Raw genomic sequence first — 22943 nt, forward strand, 5'->3', positions numbered from 1 at the left:
GAGCTCGAAGCTCTCCGTGGGAAACTGCCAGACTAGCTTAAAGATGGAAAGGGAGGGAAAAAGCTGAAAGCAGCTGGGGCAGAAAATTACAGGGAAAGGGGAGAAGATTTGAAATGCAAAGAGAAGGAAATCTCAGGGAAGGAAGGAAAGTAGCTTGGACGAAGGAATTGAAAGGGGGCAGTGACTGGAAGTTTGAGAGGTGCAGGTTACACCAGAAGTCCTACCTTTTCCATATGTTTGCTGGGAACTGACCTAGCTACCCCACCATTGCCCTAAGGTCTATAGTCTTAGGGGTCCCCACCTGATGGAAGAAGGAAGGACCATGTGTCTCTCCACCCCCACATCCCAGCCTCACGGTCAGTACCCCCACTAGGGCTATTCCAGGCAGTCTTCAGGGGGAACAGAACAAATACATTTATAAATTTATTCAACAAATAGCTATTAAGTCTCTACAGCAGTGAACAAAACAAAAATTATCCCCATCCTCCAGGTGCTTGAAATCAAGTGGCAAAGGCATCAAATAAGCACACAACTACAGAAACCATAGGTCATCAACTGTGATGAGCACTTTGAAAGACTAGCCCAGGCCTGTATGAGAGCGAATTAAAAGGTTGGAGGTTTCAAGAAAGAGGGGCTGTTTTGGGAAGGAGCTGGTGCCTAACGAAGGAGGGAAGAGGATCTCATTCCAAGCTGGAAGCACTGCAAGGAGAGACACTAAGGCTGGAAGCAGTAGGACAGGGACAAGAGCCAATGCCAGCGGGGGTGGCTGGAGTGGGGTGCAGGGGAGAGTGGCCTGGGGTGGCATGTCACACAAAGCATTGCTGGCCACATTGAGGGTTTGGGTTTCGCCTATCCACCTGTCACTAGAGGGGTGGCTTGGAGCCTCACACCACAGGACCACACTACAAGGCACAGGTCAGAGAGAGAAGCAAGGACCCAGGCAAGGCAGGACTGCAGATGAGAGAAGCTCATTCCACCACAGAAGGGAATTTCCCTTGGAAGGATTCCCAAAACATCCCTGGATGCCTGTTGCTGGGGGTCGGGGGGGCCAAGTTCCTTACAGGTTCTCTATGTAACTCCATGTAGCACTTTGCTACATGAAAATACCACAAACAGGAAGTAGGCGATTGGAATCCTAAATCTGCTAGAACTGGTGACAGATATTTAAGCAACATCCTCCAAGGGAATAAGACTCGTTTAAAGAACCAGGTCTCAGCAGGGGAGAAGTGCTAAGTAATGGCAAGGAGATGCGCAGAAGTCCAATTATTTACTGTTTAAAATGGCAAGGGGTGGAGGAGTCCATGACAACCTGAAGACACAGCTGGGTAAGCGTTGACTAACACAAAAGAGAAATTAATCACACATCTCTGCTTGAAGTTGTTTGTGACTGATAGGGCTTCTTTAGGCAAAGGTTTTAATTAGTTTCGATTCGAATTTACACTTCTACAGCTTCTCTCAATAGTAAACCCTATCAGATGTGTGTGGTGAATGATGATCATTCTCTGCAACCATCTATTAGCAGTGTATTCCAAATACACCAGAGAGATAAACATTGTTTTGCAGAGGGAAGTTTGCAAAGGCTTGTCCTTGGTAGTCCTTAGGGAAGAGCTACTGGGATCTCTTTTCCTGGATCTGTGACCAAATTGTCTTACTTCCTCAGTCTAAACCAGCACTGCCCAATAGAAACATAATGTGAACTATAAATTCAAGACACATATATCACTTAAAATTTTCTAGTAACCACATTTTTTAAAGTAAAAAGAAACAGATGAAATTAATTTTAATAGTATATGTTATTGAACCTAACATATACATAGTAAATCAATTTAAAATTTATTAATGGACTATTTTATATTCTTTGAATGTGGATATGGGTGTGTGTGTGTGTGCACATATACTCTCCTCAAAATCCAGTGTGTATTTTACACTTACAGCACACCTCAATTCCTGCTGGTCCTATGTGGCCAGTGGCTACCATATTGGACAGGATGGGGTCTAGACAGTGATGGTTTCTTCTATCAGATTGAAGTTTTCATATTTTCCGTGTCACAGTGATAGTGACTCTCTGCCTGTTGCATGTTGAGCTGACGATTTCTTCTGCCTGGAAAAGATGACCCTAGAGTATCTGAATCTTCCATGATCACAAACTCAAATGGCAAAGCTGAATTAAACACTCCTTCCCTTTTGAAACTTCCCCATTTCTGATTCTCTTGGCCTCCATTTTCAGCCAGTGTTTTATTCCTGTTTATTCTTCCTATGAAGCATCTCTCATATTTGTCCTTCCCCTATACTTCCAGTACTCTGACTGGGTCCTTTCTCTCACGCATGGACCACTGAAACAGTGATATAATCCCCAGCTACTCAAACCTGGCATGCTTCCTCCAGGGAATATAATGAAATGGACTGGGGACATGAGACTCCCCAGTGTTGTTCGTTCATTTATTCATTCAGCAAATACTTATTGAATCTCCACCATGTGCCAAGTGCTGTGCTTAGCCTGAGAATAATCCACACTTTTTAAAACTGGCATGATAATCTTCCAAGAGTCAGTGATAAATAATTTAAAAATTTAACAGATACAAAAATGTATCATGGAGTAGAATATAAAATCTACATGAAATTTGGAGATAAAACAAGAGGCTTCACATAAATGTCTAGGCTCGACATGCATAGCTTTGGGCTATGCCCTCGGAATCCCAGGAGGATACAAGTTCCCAGTTCCTGTGCTGCAAGAAGCAACTTTGATCAAAAAGTCTAAGACCAGTAATTGTTCCTCCTTCTCCATTTGCCCTTTCCTCAACCCAAACAACACAGAGCTGTCAGAATGAGCTTGCCACAGTTCTTGTAATCACTCTGTGTTTAGCTGAAGGGCTCTTGATCTCTGGAAGTTTGAGTTTTAGGGAGACAAAGCTAACATCTCTGAAACTATTATTTCACAATTAAATTCTCAACAGGGTTGCCAACTAGTAATGCCCATGTACACAGTATGTTCTCTGAAAAAATGTTGTGCATGTTGATGGTGTGGATAGAGTATTTTAAAGGGACCAGAAAAGAGAAGTGATTTTATGGGATGAAAAAATCTGAGAAGTCTTCATAGAGGAGGTGGCACTTCAGTAAGATATAAAGAAATGGTCAGGAATTTAGCCACATGGGGAGTAGCGACAGTGGTAGAGGCTGGAAGGAATCAGCAATGACTGACTCCAGCCAGGTCACCTCATTACCTCCAAGACTTGCCTCAATCATTCATGTGCCTTGGAATTCTTTCCCAGCCTTGATGGATACATCAAGCTTCTGACAATCTTCTCTGCACCTTGTGATGCAACAGCCTGCCTGAGGTGATGCAGATGCTTAGGAAATGTTGATCTCTCCCTTCTGGAACTACCTTAGCGCTCAGATCTGCCGCTAACATTTGCAGGCCAAAAATAAGAGTGCAGCCACTATATCCTGTATAAATACTAACAAATTATAAATCAAGCTAATAAAACATTAATTAAAATCTCTATCCTTTTATCTTGAAAACGTATACCTTAATAAGGACCTGGAGGCCAAGTCTGAACCTTTTAATCCTTGGAGTTCTTTGTGGGAACGTGGCCTTGCAGGACAGCCCAACCTCTAGCTCTCAGCCTGGCCCACTTCCCTTCGCACCCCTGCCTCTGCCCCCTACCCATGTGACACCCCAATCTCTGAATCCAAGCTCTGTCCACCCCCAGCCCCCAAGAGCAACCCCAGGTGCCTTGGTGCCTCCCCAACTTCTTGGTGCCTTGGCCACCCCAGGCAACACAAGCAGCATTGTCCATCCTTGGGAAGACTGTCCCAAAGCAAGAGGCCCACACAGGCCCTAGAAGTAGGCTGTAGGGAATTCCAGGGTCCCAAGTACATCAGCATGACAAGAGTAAAGGGGTCACCTGTGGGCATGTCTTCTTGACTCCAAGAAAGGCATAGACTCTTCAATCTGTGTAGGTGGGCCTGGTCATACAAGGACCTATGTGTCCTAAAGCATAGGGCACAAGATGGTGACCTCTTCTTCCCCGGGCATAAGGGTAGGGCTAGCAGCACTAATGTACTTTCCCTTTATACAATTTCACATCATTTATTATACAGTCTTATTCTGTTTCCTGAGTGTACATCATATTTCTCTACTCAATGGTAATTTCCCCCAGGGGCAGGCTTAGTGCTTCTTTGTCTTCCTCCCAGCACCTGTGGTGAGATGGGTTGAGGGACTGATGCATTGATTGACATGCCATTGTTCTCACAAGCAGTCTGTCAGTGGCCTGGAATCAGGGCACTTTCCCAATTGGCTTTGTGAAGAGGATTCCTCCCTGGCTCCTCCTGACTGATCCATCCATTTTCATGGCACATCCCCTATTTTCGCATTCAGCTCCTGCCCACAGCTTCCCTCCTCCAACCTTCCCCATTCAGGTATTACACTTTAGGAAGTGTTTCTTCTGTGTGTGCTAATCCATCAGCTAGTTGGGCCGAGTAGTAATTACATCAACAACAATAATACCTGGTGCCTCATTCTTTTTTTTTAACTTTCCTAAGTACTTCACATTGGTTATTTCTACATATCCTCCCCAAAGCCCTCAAAGGTAGAGATGTTCCTATTAGCCCTGTCTGAAAGTATGAAAGGAGAAAACACTTACTCAAGTTCATAGGATTGGTGAGTAAATAAGCCAGAATTGAAGTTCTGGTCTTCTGACCTCTAGAGTAAAATGTTTTCTTCCCTAAACCAAGTGATGGCTCTAGACACCACATCAGTTTCCTGAGCCTCCTAATAATGTTCTTGTATGGTGGGTAATGCAACATATTTCCAAAGTTCTGAGTTAAAAAGACTATAAAATGTAGCTATAACTGGCCCAATGGGCCAGTGACTGTGTAACTATTAAAAGTCCAAATGAAGAGCTGTTTCTGAGCATACCAACGGTGACAGGTGCTCAAGGGAAGAGATGATGATCGTGTGTGTGGGAGTGTGTTTTCATGTATGTGCTCTGTGTGTTTTCAGCCTTTTGGGGATCCAATTCAGGGATTAGTGACTGAGCACTACATTTTTCTTGCTCAGAACATTCAAAGAGACATTCAGTGTTACAGCCATTTGAAATGTGCATTATACTCTTATAAATATTTATAACAACTTAATTAGGAAGTTCTAATTGCATTTCGATTTCTAATTTCAGTAAGAATTATCTCTGTCCCAATCTTAATATCCTGAAGTGTAAGTAATAGACATGGAACAATCTTCTGTAAGATTGGAGAGTAACTACCTCCTTCTGTGCTGTGAGCTGTCAGTATCAGCTTAATTACTTCAAATCCAGCTTCTGGCAACCTTCTCTGCACCTTGTGATGGTAGCAGCCTGCCCGACATGACATGGCTGCTTAGGAAATGAAATGGTTTCTCCACTTTCAGTCTTCTTCCCTCCAGATAACCCCAGAGACAACCATGGTATCCATCTTCCAGAATGTTGCTACAACTGGGACATCTCCCTGAAGAATAATCTCTCAGGATGGACGGAAACGATTTACTTTATAATGAACAAAAATGTATTAGGTCTAGAAGCACAACCTAGACTTCTCCTGAGATATAAATAAGTCTCATTTGAACATAGAGGGTGAGGCAGGATAACATTCCAGAGAGCGAATGAGTATGGAATGAATGAAAACAAGGAAGGAGAAAATCACAAGGCATTCTTAGCAACGAGTTGTCCATGGTGACTAGAGATACCACTGGTACCACTGGTGGAAACAGTCAGTGAGAGATGAGGCAGGAAAGGCAGGTTGGACAGCTGGGGACCAGCAGTGGAGGGCAATGAAGGACAGGGTACGTGGTAGCATTGGCTCACGGGCCAAGTTCAACATTTGAACTTTAACCAGGAGAAAGTAATCCAGGTTGGGGAAGAGAAATCTGGAAAGAATAGGGAAGAAAGCCTGGAGGGGAGAGACTAGACACAAAGATATATGCTAAGAAGACTTATTACAACAGCCCCTTCAACTATGATGGACAACCTACAGTAGTAATCATGTGTTGAGACAGAAAGGGATGAATAGGAGAATGGGAGTAAAAAGCTACCACATGGAGCAGGTGTGGGACTGACTTTGGGTCACTCTGGAGAGCAAAACTAGGACCAATGAATGGAAGTGACATGGAGGCACTTCATGTGGCTTCCATGTAAAGATAAATTCAGGAATAATTACTACTGATAAGTAATGGTACAGGCTGCCTTGTGAAGTGGTGAGCTCCCTGTCATTGGTGGGGCCTCAAGTACAGACAGGATTTTGATGCTTTGTTAGGTTTGCCAGAGAGCTTGTGGATGTATGGTTCAACATCTATGTTCACTACACTTGAACTTTAGAACTATTTTGTCACATTTTCCCCTTATGATTCTGAGAATCTTCAGGATTTATGATGGAATAGATTAAAAGATGGTGGGAAGGGGAAGAAGAACTAGGGATAAAGAGCTCTCATCTATCCAGAATCTACAAGAGGCAAGTCATGGTGCTAAGAATTTTGCACACAGCACAATTATCAGAAAAGGAACAAATGAGTTACAGTTTGCTTTTCTGATGCCCAAAGAAGATCTTTAGTTCCCCTGAATACATCCCTACCAGGGTCCTGGTTACACCTCTGTGCTGCCTCCATGAGGTTGGAAGTGGTTGAATGGTGTGATTGAAACAGGTTGGGGTAGAACATGGGAAAGCAAACCAAGATGACATTGGATATTCTGCTTGGAAGAAAAGGATATTAATAGAAAGGAGAAATAATAAAACAGAGGCAAGAGGGAACTAATAGAAATTAAGTTTTTTTATTTTAAATAATATTGGGTTTTTGTCAAGCCCTTATGTGAGCCTGGTATTATGCTAGGCACTTTATTTTTTATTTATTTATAAATAAATCCATCCCCCAACCAACCTCACCTTCAGCAACCCACAGTTTGTTCTCTGTATTTAAGAGTCTCTTATGGTTTGCCCCTCTTTCTGTTTTTATCTTATTTTTCCTTCCCATTCCCTATGTTCATCTGTTTTGTTTCTTAAACTCCACATATGAGTGAAATCATATGATAGTCTTTCTCTGACTGACTTATTTCGCTTAGGATAATACATTCTAGTTCCATCCATATTGTTGCAAGTGGCAAGATTTCATTTTTTATCTCTGAGAAATATTCCATTATATATAGATATAGATATAAATATAGATCATATAGATATATAGATACAGACATCCAAAATTTGTATGGAACCCGAACAGCCAAAGTAATGTTGAAAAAGAAAACCAAAACTGGAGGCATAACAATTCTGGACTTCAAGCTGCATTACAAAGCTGTAATCACCAAGACAGTAGGACACTGGCACAAAAACAGACACATAGATCAATGGAACAGAAATGGACCTACAAATTGTATGGCCAACTAATCTTTGACAAAGCAGGAAAGAGTATCCCATGGAAAAAAGACAGTCACTTCAGTAAACAGTGCTGGGAAAACTGAACAGTGACATGCAGAAGAATGAAACTGGACCACTTTCTTACACCACACACAAAAATAAATTCAAAATGTATGAAAAATCTAAATGTGAGTCAAGAAACCATCAAAATCCTGGAGGATAAAATATGCTAGGCACTTTAAATGAGCAATCTCATTTGCCTCTCAGAAACTCCTATGAGGAGAACTATAACATAATCTGCACTTTATAGATACATAAACTGAGATTTGGCAAGTTTAGAGATTCACTCAAGGTCACACAACTTGCAAATTCATGCAAAATCCATTACTCCCAACCCAAATGAGACAATAACCAAGAATCCAAATGGAATCTGGACAGGGACACTGAATTTAATACTGGGCTCCTTAATTATAGAGTTTTGTATTCTTGATCATCACAACTTGACAGCTCTGAGCCACCATTCTTCTCTCCATGAATCCTCTGAATTTTCAGTGGACTCAGGCTGCCAAGAATTTAGCAGGTGAATGAAGAGAGCAGGGACAGAGTCCACGTTATACATCACTATACCCCCAGCATCCCAGACCTATTCCACAGTAAATGCACAGAAAATGGCAAATGGGTGAAGGAATGAATGAACGCACATGCTGACCTGTTGACTACAGGTCTCTCTGCCTTGGGATGACCTCCTAAGATCTCTAGCCAGGATATTCATGTATTTGTTGTTACCAAGTCAATCATCAGATATTTATGGATTTTTGTAGCACTGTGTCAGGCATTTACCAACAATCTCTTCTTCCTTCTAGCCCCTTCTGAAAGTTTCATCATATAGGAAGAAAAATTCACAGCAGAACCATCTCCCCTCTTAGGGGAGATGTCCTAGCCACTGTCGGTTGATTGGCAGAAAAAGCACAGTCTCTGTTTGTCAAAAGACTTGAGTTTGAATCCTGTCAGTATTACTGCCAGAGTCTTCCCTCCCAGACCCTCAGTCTGTCAGTAAAATTAAAGTAATAACAGGTGTGTGGTGAGAACTATGTGAAATTACTTGTATAAAGCATCTGGAATCTAGTAGGCACCTGATATATGCCAGTTTCCTCCCGTCTTCCTATTGAGGAAAATAGTCAATAAACAAAAGAGTTACCTCTCCAAGACTTAGAGTTTCCAGTGTCTATGAGAGCTGGGGAGGCCTCAGAGGTGAGAACCCAGCCCATCACTACAGAGATAAGGAAGAGATGCAGAGACAAGCCACAGTTAGCCCGGTGTTGCAACAGTGATAATCAAGGCCAGCAAAGCCAGCCCCTGTTACCACACTAGCCATGCCCAGTTAGCCCCTTTATGCTGCACTTGGAATTGCCACTTAGGGAGGCTAGACTCCCAGTTTTCACAGATGGCCTCTTCCACGTTTGGAGAAGCATTTGCTCTGTATTAATGCCAGCCTTCCAGTGGAGGCGGCTTGGACGGCCTTCCTCACTCTGTCACCTTCTAATTGACTTCAAGAGGCAAACCAGACATGGAGCTCCCAGAAGTTGCATCAACCAGGCTGTTCTTCAGCTGACAAAGAGCTTTATAAACTTCTATATGTGTAAAGCTGCCTGGGATGGGGGTGGGGGGAATTGGGGAGGTGAAACTGTCAGGGAAAACTGCAGGTGATAGATTCTCCCAAGACCTGCTGAGTAAAGAGCACCAGCTGCCACAGGGCTCAGAAGAATCCATCATGTGACAAGGTCTTTCCCCAGACACTGCCTGACATGGGAGTATGAGTGTTTCATAGAATCTGACCCAAATGGCCCACTCCCTTCTTTTCAGATATGAGAAACTGAGGTCTAGCAAGAGGAAAAGACTTGCTCAAGATTACATAGGAAATTAGGAGAGACAGAACAGCAGAGCAGATCCAAGCACAAACCTATGTCTGCCACTCACTTGCGGTGTTAAAATCTCCTGCCCACCGTGTTTGTGCATTTATCCATTTCTCCTAGTAATTATGTTAGCTTTTGCTTTATACCCATAGTATAACATAGTGGAGCTATGTTGTACAGATTCAAATAAGTTATAACTTTCTGGTGGTTTTATAGAGACTCTCTTGATTCCTAATGTTGGACATTAGGATATTAGATATTCCTAATTTGTGCCTTAATGTCTGTTTGTCTGATGTTAACATAGTGCCTCTTATTGGAATATTTTCTTCTGTCCTTTTCCTTTCAGTCTTTCTGTATCCTTAAGTTTTATGTGTATCTTTCATAAAGAGCATTTAGCTGGAATCGTTGTTGTTGTTGTTGTTGTTGTTGTTGTTGTTGTTGTTAAAATATAATCTTACCGTCCCAACCTTTCAGCCAGTGAATTTAGTCTCTTTACATTTAACATGATCATTGACATGTTTTTTTATTTCTACCTTTTTATTTTCCTAGAACATTTATTATGTATATTTTTTATTTTTATAAATGAATGTATATAGCACATATATAAGTAATGGGACATATTAATAATTTGAAACATGAGATGAGCATCTTGTAAACTAGAGCATTATTAAGCCTCAGAAATCCTCCTTCCTTCCCTCCCATATGTGGTCTGTATGCAGTCCTAAACAACAGATTGCTTAGTTTTGCTTGATTTTCACCTTAATAAAAATGGTGTCCTACTTCAAGTAGTTTTCATGATTAGCTTAAACTTTTTGCTTAGCCTTGTGTTTCTGAGATTTATCTGTTACTGTATGTAGCTGTGGTTTATTAGTTTTAACTGCTGCATACTATTCCATGTGTAAGGACTCCATAGTTTATTTATCCATTCTTTTACTCGTTGTCACTTGGGTGGTTACCCACTTTTTGCTACTGTGAACATTTTTATGTATGATTCCTGAGTTGCAAGTAGAAGGGTTTCTCTAGGGCACATATCTTAAAGTGAAATCAACGGGTTTGTACATGTTCAACTTTGTAAGATAACACCCCTAAGATCATTGTTTTCCAAAGTGAGTGTTCCAGTGCACATTCACCAGCAGTGAATAAGAGCTCCTTTTGTTCCATGTCCTTGCTAACATTTGGTGTTGTCAGGCTTCTTTATTTTTGCTTATCTAGTAAATGTGAAATGCAATCTTTTTGTGGTCTGAATTTGCCTTTCCTGAGGAAGGACATAGTTGTTTCAGGAGCAGGAAGTGATCAGATGCATAGAATGCTGCTTCTAGATGTAATGGCTTAATGGGTCACCCCTCTCAAAGATGTCTGCATTTTAATGTGGGACAATGTCTGCACTCAAAGGAATGGATCTTAAGTAGTGTATAATCAGCCCTAGCACAGGCCAGTGAGAGAGGAGACAACTAGGAAGAGGAGCAGATTCACAGTGCCCCCACATCTAAGGTGACCAACCATTCGGATTTGCCTAGAACTGACAGGTTTCCTCAGATGCAGGACTTTTTGTTTTAAAACCAGAAAAATCCCAGGCAAGCCACAAGCTTGTCACATACTCACACTACACATATCGTTGTCTTCCAACCCTATTAGTCCTAAAACATTTTACTCCATGCAAGGAGCCTAATTGTCATGCGCGTGTGCACACACACACACACAAAACAGGCCTGGTCTCCATGGGGGCAGATGGCAGCATATAGCTGCAATCTGAACTACCTTCTCACCTGAAAACATTGCTCCAAAGGACCATCCCTGTTCTCAGTGAATAAGGTGAGTGAAAGAATTTTATTTATTACTTCAAAAGAAAAATCTGGATCACATTGCATTGTATGCCAGTTTCTTAGTAGCTGTTTTTCTAAAAATCCCTGTTTCTCCCGGCTGGGGAAATGTGATGGCTCGAAAACACATCTCAAAAATGATACAGGCCCCAGGGCCAGTCTGCTAGGAGAATCAGCCACATGCTATAGAGCCACGTTATGCGGACATGTAATCCAAACTCTGCCTCCCCCACAAGGTCTGAGTACACCCAGGAGCTCCTGATGGATGCCTGTGTCTCAAAGCAGACTTAATGGGGCTCTTGCCAGAGTTGGGGGTTTCAGGGAACAAAGACGACAGGAACCACCACTGTCGGTTTTTCTCCCTTGCAGCAAGTTATGACAGCACAAGTCAACACCTGTGTCAACAGTTCCTCATCTTGCAAATAGGCTTGGTGCTTCTTGTGAGCTGGGCTGGCATTTAGTGGGAGCGCATTAAATGGCCAGAAGAGTGTCTCAGGAAGTGGCAGGGGGACTCTCTTCTCTGTCTTCCTACCTCCCCCTGAGTGTCTCCAGACAGAGAAGCCTATGCCAGCCTGCCCTCCCCGCAGGCTAACAGCTCCCTCCCCGCCAGACCAGTTCAGTGGGCGCCCACCTGACTCTGGGCAAGGAAAGTCCCTGGAGCACCCTCACCTGTGAGCAACCACTATGCCCTCGTCCTTCAGTCCCTCTTGTTTCTTTCCCTCTTTGGCCTTCACCCCATTTAGTAACTGGGCTCACACCAGTTGCTGCCTTTCTGGCTGGCAACAACATCACGTGCAGCCCCTTATCACACACACTCCCTCGGAGGTAGGTGGTCAGACAGAAGACACAGGAACCAAGGCTGGTGACCAGCAGACAGTCACAACCCCTCTCATCCCTCCTCCTCCTCTCAGAAATGAAGTCACCCTCTGACTTTAGATGTCACTGGGCACTTCCACACACAGGATGCAAGAGCTGTCTGTGCAAGCCAGGCTGCAGGGCTGGGGGTCACCTCAACACCCAGTCAGGGTCATCTGGGAGTGGGGGGCTGCAATGCAGTTGGGAGCCAGGAGTGGGAAATGAAGTCAACGGACGGTAGCTCATCTGGATGGCGATCACAGGCAACAACACGGAATGATGGTCCTTGAACAATGGCCAGATTCTCAGTGATTTCCAGACACCCAGTCTAAATGCTGGTGGCTAGTGAAGTTTTCTCTTTTAATGTAGTGAGATGTTTTAATTTAAAGGTCTGCCTCTTCTGCAGAAATTATGCCCTTACATCTTTCCGTAGTTAAAATGTAACTTACTGAATATAGTAATGATGCCAGAAGTCAGTAGCTTAGCTTAGTTTCCTTTGGTTTAGCTTAGGTTGGCTTACCTTAGGTTAGTATTTGTAATGTCCTTACTTGACACAGCAAGAGACTGAAAAAAAAAAAGAAAGAAAGAAAGAAAGAAAGAAAGAAAGAAAGAAAGAAAGAAAGAAAGAAAGAAAGAAAGAAAGAAAGAAAGAAAACCTACATCAGTCCACGTTTTGTTAAACTTTTTCCACGAAATGTAGACGTCTGTGAACCACAGACCTTGAAGGCTTGAGCAAAAGTGTCCTGAAGTTGACCTCACCTTGCTAAGCCATCCTCAGGACACCAGCTGTGTGCCAGGCACTTAGGAGCTGCGGGTGTCCCCTGGGGGGCAGGCGTGTTCGCACCCCTGACAGATCCCCACTGTGAAGGAGGGTGCACTGCATTTCAGCCTCTTGGAGTCTGATGCCAGGAGGCCCCGTTCAGCCAGCAACCCTCCCAGTGCCCCATCTGATTATGTGATCTGCAGCCTGTGGATATGGCCAGCACTAGCATCTGGTCTGCTTACCAATCATACCTCTCCCAGAAGATGGCATACAAATCAGATTCCTGAGAGCACGGTTAGCATGCCCATGCCTCTGAGGCTGACAAATGAGGGTTCTGGGGCCCGAAGCCTGGGGCCAGCCCCTGTACTCGAAAGAGCTCAGCAAGGTGAATGCCTTTTGGGGGTCTCTTGCAGCCAACCAGTCAGCCATCCCCAGAGACATCTTTGTGTGCCACAGACACCCATTTTCTTTCAAACTGCAGTAAAGTTCACTGACTAATCTGTCTAGGGAGGAATTTGGACAATTGCTCTAAGCTAGACTTGAATCCGATCTATACTGTTTTAAGCGGATGGATTTGGGTTCCCTCTTTGAGTTGTCTTCACATGTAGGTGGGGCCACCTGCCTCAGAACCACTGAGGCACTTGTCAACACTCAGGTCCCAGGCCCTCCCTCAGAATCTCTGGGGTGGGGCCCAGGAATCAGCTTTTTAAAAACATGCCCATGGTGATTTTTTGTTTTAGGCAATCTATCTGAGAACAACAGCCATAGAGATGGAAGACAGCCAACGGGATTTCACATGATGGGAAAAACCTCTAGGCTTTCTCCTTCTAGGCCCAGGAAGCCAACTTATTTCCTATCTTTAAAACAAATTTTTGTTATTGTCCAGTTGGCACCAAAACAGGTTTTGACCCAAGGAATGAACTCAGAGTCTGGAATAAGCCTGGGTTGTCTCAGTCAGTTAGGGCTGCCGCCAACAGAATATCATACACTGGGCGGCTACAACCACCAACACTTACTTCTCACAGTTCTAAAGGCTGGGAAGTCTAAGCTTAAGGTGCCTGCCTATTTCATTCCTGGCGAGACCCAGGAGAGCCGCCTTCTTGCTGTATCCACACTTGGTACAGACAGATCATCTCTCTTGCACCTCTTCTTATGAGGTCACTCATCCTATCATGAGGGCTCCACCCTCAGGACCTAATTGCCTCCCAAAGACTCCACCTCCCATCCCATCCCATTGGGGGTTAAGGTTTTAACATGTGAATTTGGGGGACACAAACATTGAGTCCATAGCAGGGCTCTTGCTGGAGAGTCACAGTGAAAAGCAAAGAGGTTTTGAGGTTGGACCCTTACCGGTCCCCTTCCCACTCCTGATTTTGTGGGACTGGAGAGAGAGGAATGCAACAAGTGGCCTCCTCCATCCACCTGCCCGTGGTTCCCCCAGGTGGACAGTGGTGGCCTCAGGGTTCTGCTTTTCACCGACAATTCAGCAGAATACAAGAGACAGCCAGGAGGGGTTCTGTGAATGGCGTCATAATGAGGAGGGACACAGGATGGGACAGCTGTGAGAGTGCTAAAGAGTTTCTTAACCCTTCAAGGCCTCTCTTACTCCTTTAATCTCTGGTACCCTGGGGCCTCTTGGGACCTCATTTCCACAGTGTGAGGGCAGAATGGTAGAGTGGAAAAAGAGAAAGAGATTAAAATCCCAGCTCAAACTTCATGTTAGTACTGTGATATCAGTCCACCTCAAATTTAAGTGGAAAACTGAGGTAATGAAACCCCACCTTAACAGATTGATGTAGGCATTAAACAGGGTAATGCATGGCAACTTGCTGGCCTGCAGTTGGTGCTAAACCAAGGGGAGCTCAAAAAATGACTTCACCAAGGCATCACTCCCTACATTTTCCACAGTGTCCATGGCCCATCTGCAGCCTCTGCACTCCCACCTCATATTCTTACATTTTTTTTCCCCTAGCATACCTGCACGTCCCAGGAATGCAAGCAGAAATCAGGAAATCTGGCTAAGTATAGCTGTATTAGTCCACACTGCCGGCAACCTACCAACACCTCCCATATTGATGTCATGAGTTGCTTTCCTGTGGCTGCCCTTCTCAGGTCTCTGTTCCTTCCCTGTATCTTTGACTCAGCAGATGATTCATTTCAACCCCACCGAGAAGACAGAAACTGGACCTTTCCTTCCTCCCTTCCCTCTCTCCCCCTACACTTGAGGCCTGGTCCTGCTCCTTCTGAGCTATCCCCAGCTAACCCCCTCTTTATAGCACCATTGACTCCTGTCTTCACTCACAAATCCATGCAGAGCTCTCCCCAGACTAAACATTGGCCTCCTGGCTGCCTCACCACTACCCCATCTCAGCACAAACATCTATGTGATGCTCACTGAAGTTATAGTTTTCATTGACATACTCCTTTGTTCCTGCTATCTGCTTTTGTCCCCATCCTGACGCTGAAATTGCTCATGAGTGACCTCATCTTTGTCAAATCCAGTAGTCTGTCCTCAGTTCTTTTCCACTGTGGGAAGAGCATAAGAGAAAACAATGTGGGTGAGAGCAGGAGGGAACATTTCCTGAGCATCCACCAGGTTCCAAGCACTGATCTGGGCACCAGCTCACAAGTAAGAGCAGGGGTTGCAGATTATGTTACAGAGAGCTTTAAGCATGCTGCTAAGGAGTTCATGCTTACTCTGGTAAGCAGATGGAAGCCTGAACAGGGAGGTCATTTGTATCACTGATCAGAGCTGGGTTTCAGGCAAGCTTAATCTATGGGTGATAATTTAGGGAGTGGAGAAGAAAGATACTCTCTGCTTCTGCTTTCAGAGAACTTGCAGGTAACTTGGAAGATAAAGCTCGTGTGCATGGAATGAAGAACAGTATAAGGCGTCAAGTAATCAAAAACTAAGTCGAGGGAAAGTGGTCTGGAAGATCAGAGGAATTGGAGGGGTTAAAAAGACCAGAGAAGCTTCCAACAGAAGCTTGGAGCTACCCTTGAAGAAGGGTGGGGCTAGGGCTGGTGCCACAAGGAAGCACAGCCCAGGAGCATAAATGAGACCGGTGAAGGCACTGCGCTGGCCAGCACTGCTTTCCTCTGCAGTGGCTGTGACCCAACCCCTTCTCTTCACAGTGCAGTGGAGCAGGGGCCCGTGGCTTTTAAGAGGCCGGTAGTAAATACTGCAGGCTTTGCAAGACCTGGGGTCTCTGCCGCAGCTCCTCCCCTCAGCCGCTGCAGCACAAAAGCAGTTGCTGACATACTTAAAGCAATGGGCATGGCTGTGTTCCAAGAGATCTTTATGGTCCCTGAATTTTTATGGTCCCTGAATCTGAATTTCACATAATTTTCACATGACATGAAATAATCTTTTGATTTTTTTTTTATCATTTAAAAAAGTAAAAATCATTCTTAGCTCACAAACCCTATGAAAACAGGTGGTCACCTGACTTGACCGATGGGCAGTAGTTTGTAGCCCATGCCATGGAGGACTAAAGCATGGAGTCCCGTGTGGTGTCGGGGGACCTGGGTCCACACCTGACCATTCCCCTCCACCACCACGACTCACCAGATGCACAGCTATGCAGAAGCTACTGTGTCTCAGCTTCCTCACCTTCAGAGTAGAGATAAAGATAGGAGCATCTATTTCCTCTGGTTGCCGTGCAGATTAAGTGAGCAGGAAGTCTTGAACCCATGAAACTTCCCCAGAGGCACAGAGGAGCACAGAGTACAGAGTATAGGTGTGATGGGGAAATAACTTGAGACTCAGAGGTGTGAGATTTAGGGTCTCGTTTGAGATCTGCTGCATGATCTTTGAAGGGCAGTTCCTTAGTTTCCTCTTATGTAGAGTTGGAATGATTTTACTCACTCTGAGGGGGATTGGCTGGGGCAGGAGGGAAGGAGGTAGGCGGGAGAAAATGACAAAATAAATATGGTTGCACTTGGAAAAGGTAATGAGGCTTTGTATCACCCAGTACCCAGATCTTGGTTTCTAATTTTGGCTTTAACAAAAAGGAACCAACACACACACCTCCACACACAAACAAACAATGTTGGAAGTCAAGAGATATGGAGGAGCAATCAGAAGAGCTCCCAATGACTGAAGTTGGAGCAATTAGAACAAAATAAATAAAGTAGTATTGGATTATAATCCAAGGTATAGAATACATATACATAGGTCCATATTTATATAAAGGATTGAATAAACAAGTAGGTGAGGAAGAACAGACAAATATTCTATTGGTCCCATATTATCCAATGCAGAAATATTCCAAATAATTTATGTAGATACCCTACTGTCCAGGAGGGGGAACATAACTCCCTATCCTCAAGTGTGGGCTGTGTGTAGTGACTCTCTTCCAAAGAGTACAGTATGGAAAGGGGCAGGGAGTAGCTTTAGGATGGACAAAACCTGACAAATGCTACCTCAGTCAAGTGATCCAAATCAATACCAACAATGATAAGCCATATTAATAGCATGTACCCTTGGTATTATGTGATGAGAATGGCATTTTACCTCTGGGGTCTTCCTCCAAAAAACCCATGTCCCCCATCTTGTAATGAGAAAAACATTAGACAAATCCCAGCTAAGGGACACTCTACAAAATGCCTGACTCAAAACTGTCAAAGTCGTCAAAAACAAGCAGTCTTGAACTTTGTTTAATAACAAAGCATCGGTCTTAGTAGGAAGCCTAGTTTAATAGGCAAAAGTAATAAAGATAGGAACGCTATTAAAAAGTAGGCAAAAACGGTTGTCCACAGCAATAATCACAAACAATTCCTCATCTTCTCCTACCTCCTGCTCTCATACGCATCACTGCCCCCTTCAGGCCCTCCCCAGTCAGAACCTCCTTCCCACATCAAGTCCACACAGAATGTCTGTCTCTAAGGCACAGATCAGCTTAGCTTTTATTCCAGCAATAAAGACCCCTTTTTTTGTAAGAGGAAAGGCTCATAAAAGTTGGTTGCAGAAATTACTAGATTCTCTTTGGCCAGCTTGGAGAGGCATGAAAATCTATCAATACTCCCACATTAAAAATGTTTGTCCTCTCATATACAATCCCCATCCGATTTCAAATTGATTAATGTAGTCTCCTTGAATATTTTTTGTGAGACACATAAATTGCATTGCTCAATTTGTTAATGGAAGCTACAAACTGGCGGCCTGTGTGGCTCATGGTATAATGGTCTAGTGTCTATGCTAAGAAGACACTAACTTTTGGCTGAGGAACGGAAAGTAGGGTGTTTGTCTTTCCCACATGTTTCAGCCAATCGAGATCCTCTTTGGGCTCAGGGTTCAAGACAAGAAACGACAGTAGAAATACAAGAATGAATTCAGGTGTAAACCGGAATCCAAGACTTGTCCACATTCCAAGTCATCCATGTAGATGAACTTGAATGCTAGGCCTGATGTTTTTAGCTATGCTATTTTTCAGTAAATTACCTGCCTTTATCAAATGCTGTGGATAATTTTTGTGCTTGGTGTATGTGTTCCTTCTTTAAAAACTATGGTTTCCCTGCTCTGCATGACATTTATCCATTCTTCTTCTGAGCTCATCTGAGCAGAAAGAGGAAAAAATGCAAAGGGTTGCAAAGAGAAAAGGACAGATCTGTTTTCTATTCCCATTTCAACCCTGAGTGACTTGAACAAGGCAATTACCTTCCCTGTACTTTAATTTTTCAATTTAAAATGGGGTTAGCAATAACTGTCTCTTACCCCAAGTCCTAGAGGTAATCACACAAAGACAAATCCACTTGGCAGAAACACCTTTACAATGAAACTACTGCACACAGGCAATGTGAAATTTCTACATCTTTTACAAGCCAACAACTGTTTATATTGTACCATGCTTCAAACTAGATTTCATCAGAAAATATCTCCCAAAGAAAAGGAAAATGGCCACTAACTGGCCATTTGTTAGCAGGTGTTAGTGCTAAGATTTGCTTTGTGAAGAGGAGATACTTTGCAGACACAGCACGAGAAGGGGAACTTGGCATGAGCACCATGAGTCTGGGAACTTAGTCCAGACAGGGTGGACAGGCTATTATGACTCGGATTGTTTTGATTATTTTAAGTGTTCCTCAGATCCCAGGGACGAGGGGGAGTGTAAAAACCAGCCAACACCTACATTTATGGTGCAACTTACTTACATCAGGAAATGTTAACCGATACCATTTGGCACCGATTGGAGCAGTTTTAAAACAATGCCCCACCAAAAAATAAATACATAAGTAACTGTATGTTAAATGTTCAAGAGAATGATAAAGTACAAGCATCAGTTCTGCTGCATGTATCTGAGTCCCCCTCAACTCCAATTTCATTAGAGGCTGCAGCAGCCAGGGCAAAAAGCACATCCCAGATCTGTCCTTGGTTACTCATCCAGCAAGGTGGATTCGCTGAAGTGATAGTCTGCCAACCTCAAGCAGAGCGTATTAACTATCTGGAGGGGTTGAGGGTGGGTGAGTTGTATCAGCAAAACATTCATCAGTGCCTGCCAATACTTGTAAAAAACATGTCGCAGACAAAAAATGCAGTCTTGTTCTCAGTGGGATTGTAATAAACCAAAGAGGCTAGCAAAGCTCGTGCTACGTTGGTAAACACTGGACCGAGGTACATACTGGAAAATGGCATCATGACATGGTAAGGGATGGGGGGGGGGGGTGACTTGGGCCCTGTGCAACGAATGCAAGCACATAAAATGCGCGATGCTTTAAGGCCCCTGTTACGGGGAAATGCCTGCACTCTCAAGGAAATGCTGATTGGTCCGGGTGCCGGTTTCAGTTTGGCGCCACCTAGTGGTGATTGTCTGCCCAAACGTCGCTATCTGGGCTGTCTGGCGTGGTTGGGGCTTCCAAAACTACTAAGGGGATTCCAGGAACATCTACATGATTTGATGTCATCTGCCAGACAGAGAAGATTGACCAGGGAATGGAATACAGACTCAGGGGCTCCCTCTCTGTCTCCCTGCCTCCTGAGACAGAGTCTCCTTCTCCACCACATTCCCTACCCCACTGAAGTAAGAACCTTCACCCACCACGGCATCTTCCTGGCCACCACTAGCTCAGACCAGCCCCCTTGGCCCCACTCCAGAAACAACTCCTCCTCCTTAATTTCCTCAAGGCCCCACTGATGTGGAGTTGTCGAAGCTGTTTACAGAACATGAGAGGAGTGATTATAGAAATTGGAGAATTACAGCACAAGACAGGATAATACCTTCTTTACCCTCAGATACCACTGTTCTTTGTACTCTGTTGAACAGTCCTCACCACAGGCAAACTCTTGCTGGCTGTGCCCTTTTACTAATCCCTGCTTCCAGTCATGGGGTTCAGGAACGCTCACTCTTGTTCTCTCTGTCTCTCCCGGCCCCCTCCCCTCCCTCTCATGCCTAATCTCTCATCTTTCTCTTTTTTTCTTGTTACCTATACTCTTGATATTCTCTTACACAGAGACAGGTTGAGCATATGTCTCCCTTCCTCAAATTAAACTTCTAGCCTATCTTCTTGTGCCTGAACACAATAAGGTCCTCGGCTAAACCAAGGGCCATCTGATTTATGTTCTTCTCTCAGCATTATGAAGTCTGCAGAAGCTTTGTAATTCAGGGTTTATTTTGTTCTTTAACATATAGCCCAGTGAAAATTTCAGGCAGGGGTATAGTGCTCCTGTCTCTACCCTATTCCCATGAGCAGACTGGAAGGAGAAGGGGTGTGGGTAAGGGAGCTTGGTTTCTTTCTGCTTGGGAGTCCATTGTTTACATGTCTCTTCTTAGAGCATTTCCAAACTCTGGAGCCATTCCCAGCAACACATCCTCTTTAGGACCTTTCTCTTTGTCTGAGAGAGCTGACCAAGAGAAACTCTGAAACCAGGACATCATGAGAACCAGTGCAGGGTTGGGCCAGTGGATTTGCCATATGATATCTTCTGGGAAGCTGAAATCCTGGCCGCAAATAACTGAAACTATCCCCTGACCCTCTTCTTAAGAAGGTCTAGAAATATTCCGTATTGGAGAACTGAGTAAAATAATACGAGAGTTGTACTGCCATGGATAAATGATATACTACAAAGCCACAAAAACTAGATTGTGTGGAGCTAGCACCAGAAAGAAAGATCAAGGAAACGGAACAAAAGCCCAAACAGAGCCAAGGATACATGTTAGTGGTATAAGGTATAAGTGCAATTTCAATTCAGCAAGGAATATCTAATAGCGGTGCTGGGAAAGCTGTAGACAATTAGTGAAGAAAACAATGTGGCAGCTTTTGTCATAACACTCATCAAAATAGATCCCTGATGGACTGAATAGTTACAACACAAATAATCAAATAAATAAACTGGAAGAAAGCAGGGGTGAATATTTTCATAACTATGACATTGAAAAGGCAATTCTAAGTATAATATGATAGAAGCCATAAAGAATTCTCACAAATTAGTAAGGACTCTATGAACAACCCCATGTAAAATCGAGCGAATTATACAAGTGGTCAATTTGGAAAAGAAAAAATGACAATAACAAAAGGCATAATTATAAAATTTCAATTTATAATGAATAAAGAACATTAAAAGTAAGCTATCATGTTGTTAAAGACTAACACATCCCAACACCCAGTGCCACCATGCAGGAAAAAGAGAAAGCCCAGAGGCCATAAGTTAGCAGATACTTTCTGAAGAGGGACAATATATGCCAAACCTTTAATAATACTTTAATTCTGGCTAATTAATTGTTGGGAAATGAGAATGAGAGCAAAGATATGTATTGAAGATGTTAATTACAGTATCAGTTAAATATAAAAACATTGTAAATAACTCAAACATCCCAATTAGAAGGCAGGCTGAATACCCATGTACTTCTGTAATATGGGGCATGGTCACACTGGTTAGAAACATTGTCAAAGAAATAGATTCATTGACATAAAAAGATGATTGTGGCACAGTGTTATTTTTGAAGTAATATAAAATATACTTATGTATGTACAAGTAAGAGTGTGAATGTGCAGCTAGGTATAGGAAGATGTCAACTTTATTAGGATTTATTTCTAGGTCATGGGCTCACAAGAACTTCTAAAGGTGTTCTTTTAATGCTTGCCTGTATTTTCAAATCCACAATGAATATATAGTGCTTGCAACAAGAAAACTATTGATTACAAAATCGGGGTGCCTGGGTGGCTCAATCAGTTAAGCGTCTGATTCTTGATTTTGGCTCAAGTCATGTTCTCAGGGTCATGGGATCAAGCCCTGAGATGGGGCTTAAGATTCTCTCTCTCTCTCCCTATGTCCCTACCCTGTGCTTGCTCGCTCTCTCTAGAAAGAAAAAGAAAGAAAGAAAGAAAGAAAGAAAGAAAGAAAGAAAGAAAGAAAGAAAGAAAGAAAGAAAGAAAGAAAGAAAGAAAGAAAGAAGAAGAAATGGGAAATGGTCAGGCCTGGGGCTCTGTGCCTGCAGGGTATTCAAGAGGATGCCCTCAGGGGGGCTTCTTGCTGGCTGTGGGTATGGAGCGGGTGAGAATTCTAATGTCCTTCCAAGCTTGAGACAGTATCTTTCTATGAAGAGTTTCCTTGGGGCCAGTTCTGCAAGGGTGATTAAAGAGAGACACCGCTGGGCTCTGTCTCCAAGGACCATAGCATCTAATGAAGCAGATAAAACATAAAAAGAAGCCTGGAGAAGAACACATCAAAATTCTGACTTGCGTGGTTTGGATAATGACTGCAGAAAAACATATGTTTCATTTCCTCTTGTTCACTGGCAGGAGCTGAGCCACTGCCTTCAGGAGGCAGCACCATTTGGGGGTAGGAATCTGGGGAACCCAATTTTTCTGTGAATTAAATGAATACACTTGAGCATCTGCCTTGATTGGTCAGCACATCCTGAAAGAGGCTGACCTGGGGGCATTTCTGCCCCAAGTTTATGCCTGGATGCAGTTGATGGGAGTATGATCCCAGCCCTCTCTCAAGGACAGCGAGGACATGTCCTCACATCTCTATATCCCAGGGTAGACTGGTCACAAGCAGGGGAGAGTACACGAGGGCTTTGTTATCCCATGCAAATGTCTTTCTCGGTCCCCTGACCTCCCCCTCCCTTTTGTGACCCAGCAGTTTAGGAATGGAGCCCCCACTTACTGCCCCCACTCCTCACTCCCCATCAGCTGGCCCACCTGCTCTAATCATCGCTGACCACACCACAAAAATGGAATCGGCCCATGACCTCCTATTTCCAAAACCACAGAGCAAGT

At 43.7% G+C, this 22943-nt stretch overlaps 2 protein-coding genes across 2 annotated transcripts in view; one reads left to right on the forward strand and one right to left on the reverse strand.

Annotated features, from left to right (window-relative positions):
• Nucleotides 1-22943, reverse strand: part of POLE4 (DNA polymerase epsilon 4, accessory subunit) — a 282794-nt gene that overhangs the window by 142845 nt on the left and 117006 nt on the right. The window contains exon 4 of the transcript XR_009248485.1: nucleotides 12483-12526. The gene's annotated coding sequence lies outside the window, so the exon portion shown is untranslated. The remainder of the gene's footprint in view (nucleotides 1-12482; nucleotides 12527-22943) is intronic.
• Nucleotides 1-22943, forward strand: part of TACR1 (tachykinin receptor 1) — a 142212-nt gene that overhangs the window by 105877 nt on the left and 13392 nt on the right. The window lies entirely within an intron of this gene.

This window comes from Neofelis nebulosa, chromosome 9 (genome assembly GCF_028018385.1).
Source record: "Neofelis nebulosa isolate mNeoNeb1 chromosome 9, mNeoNeb1.pri, whole genome shotgun sequence".
NCBI classification, from domain to species: domain Eukaryota; kingdom Metazoa; phylum Chordata; class Mammalia; order Carnivora; family Felidae; genus Neofelis; species Neofelis nebulosa.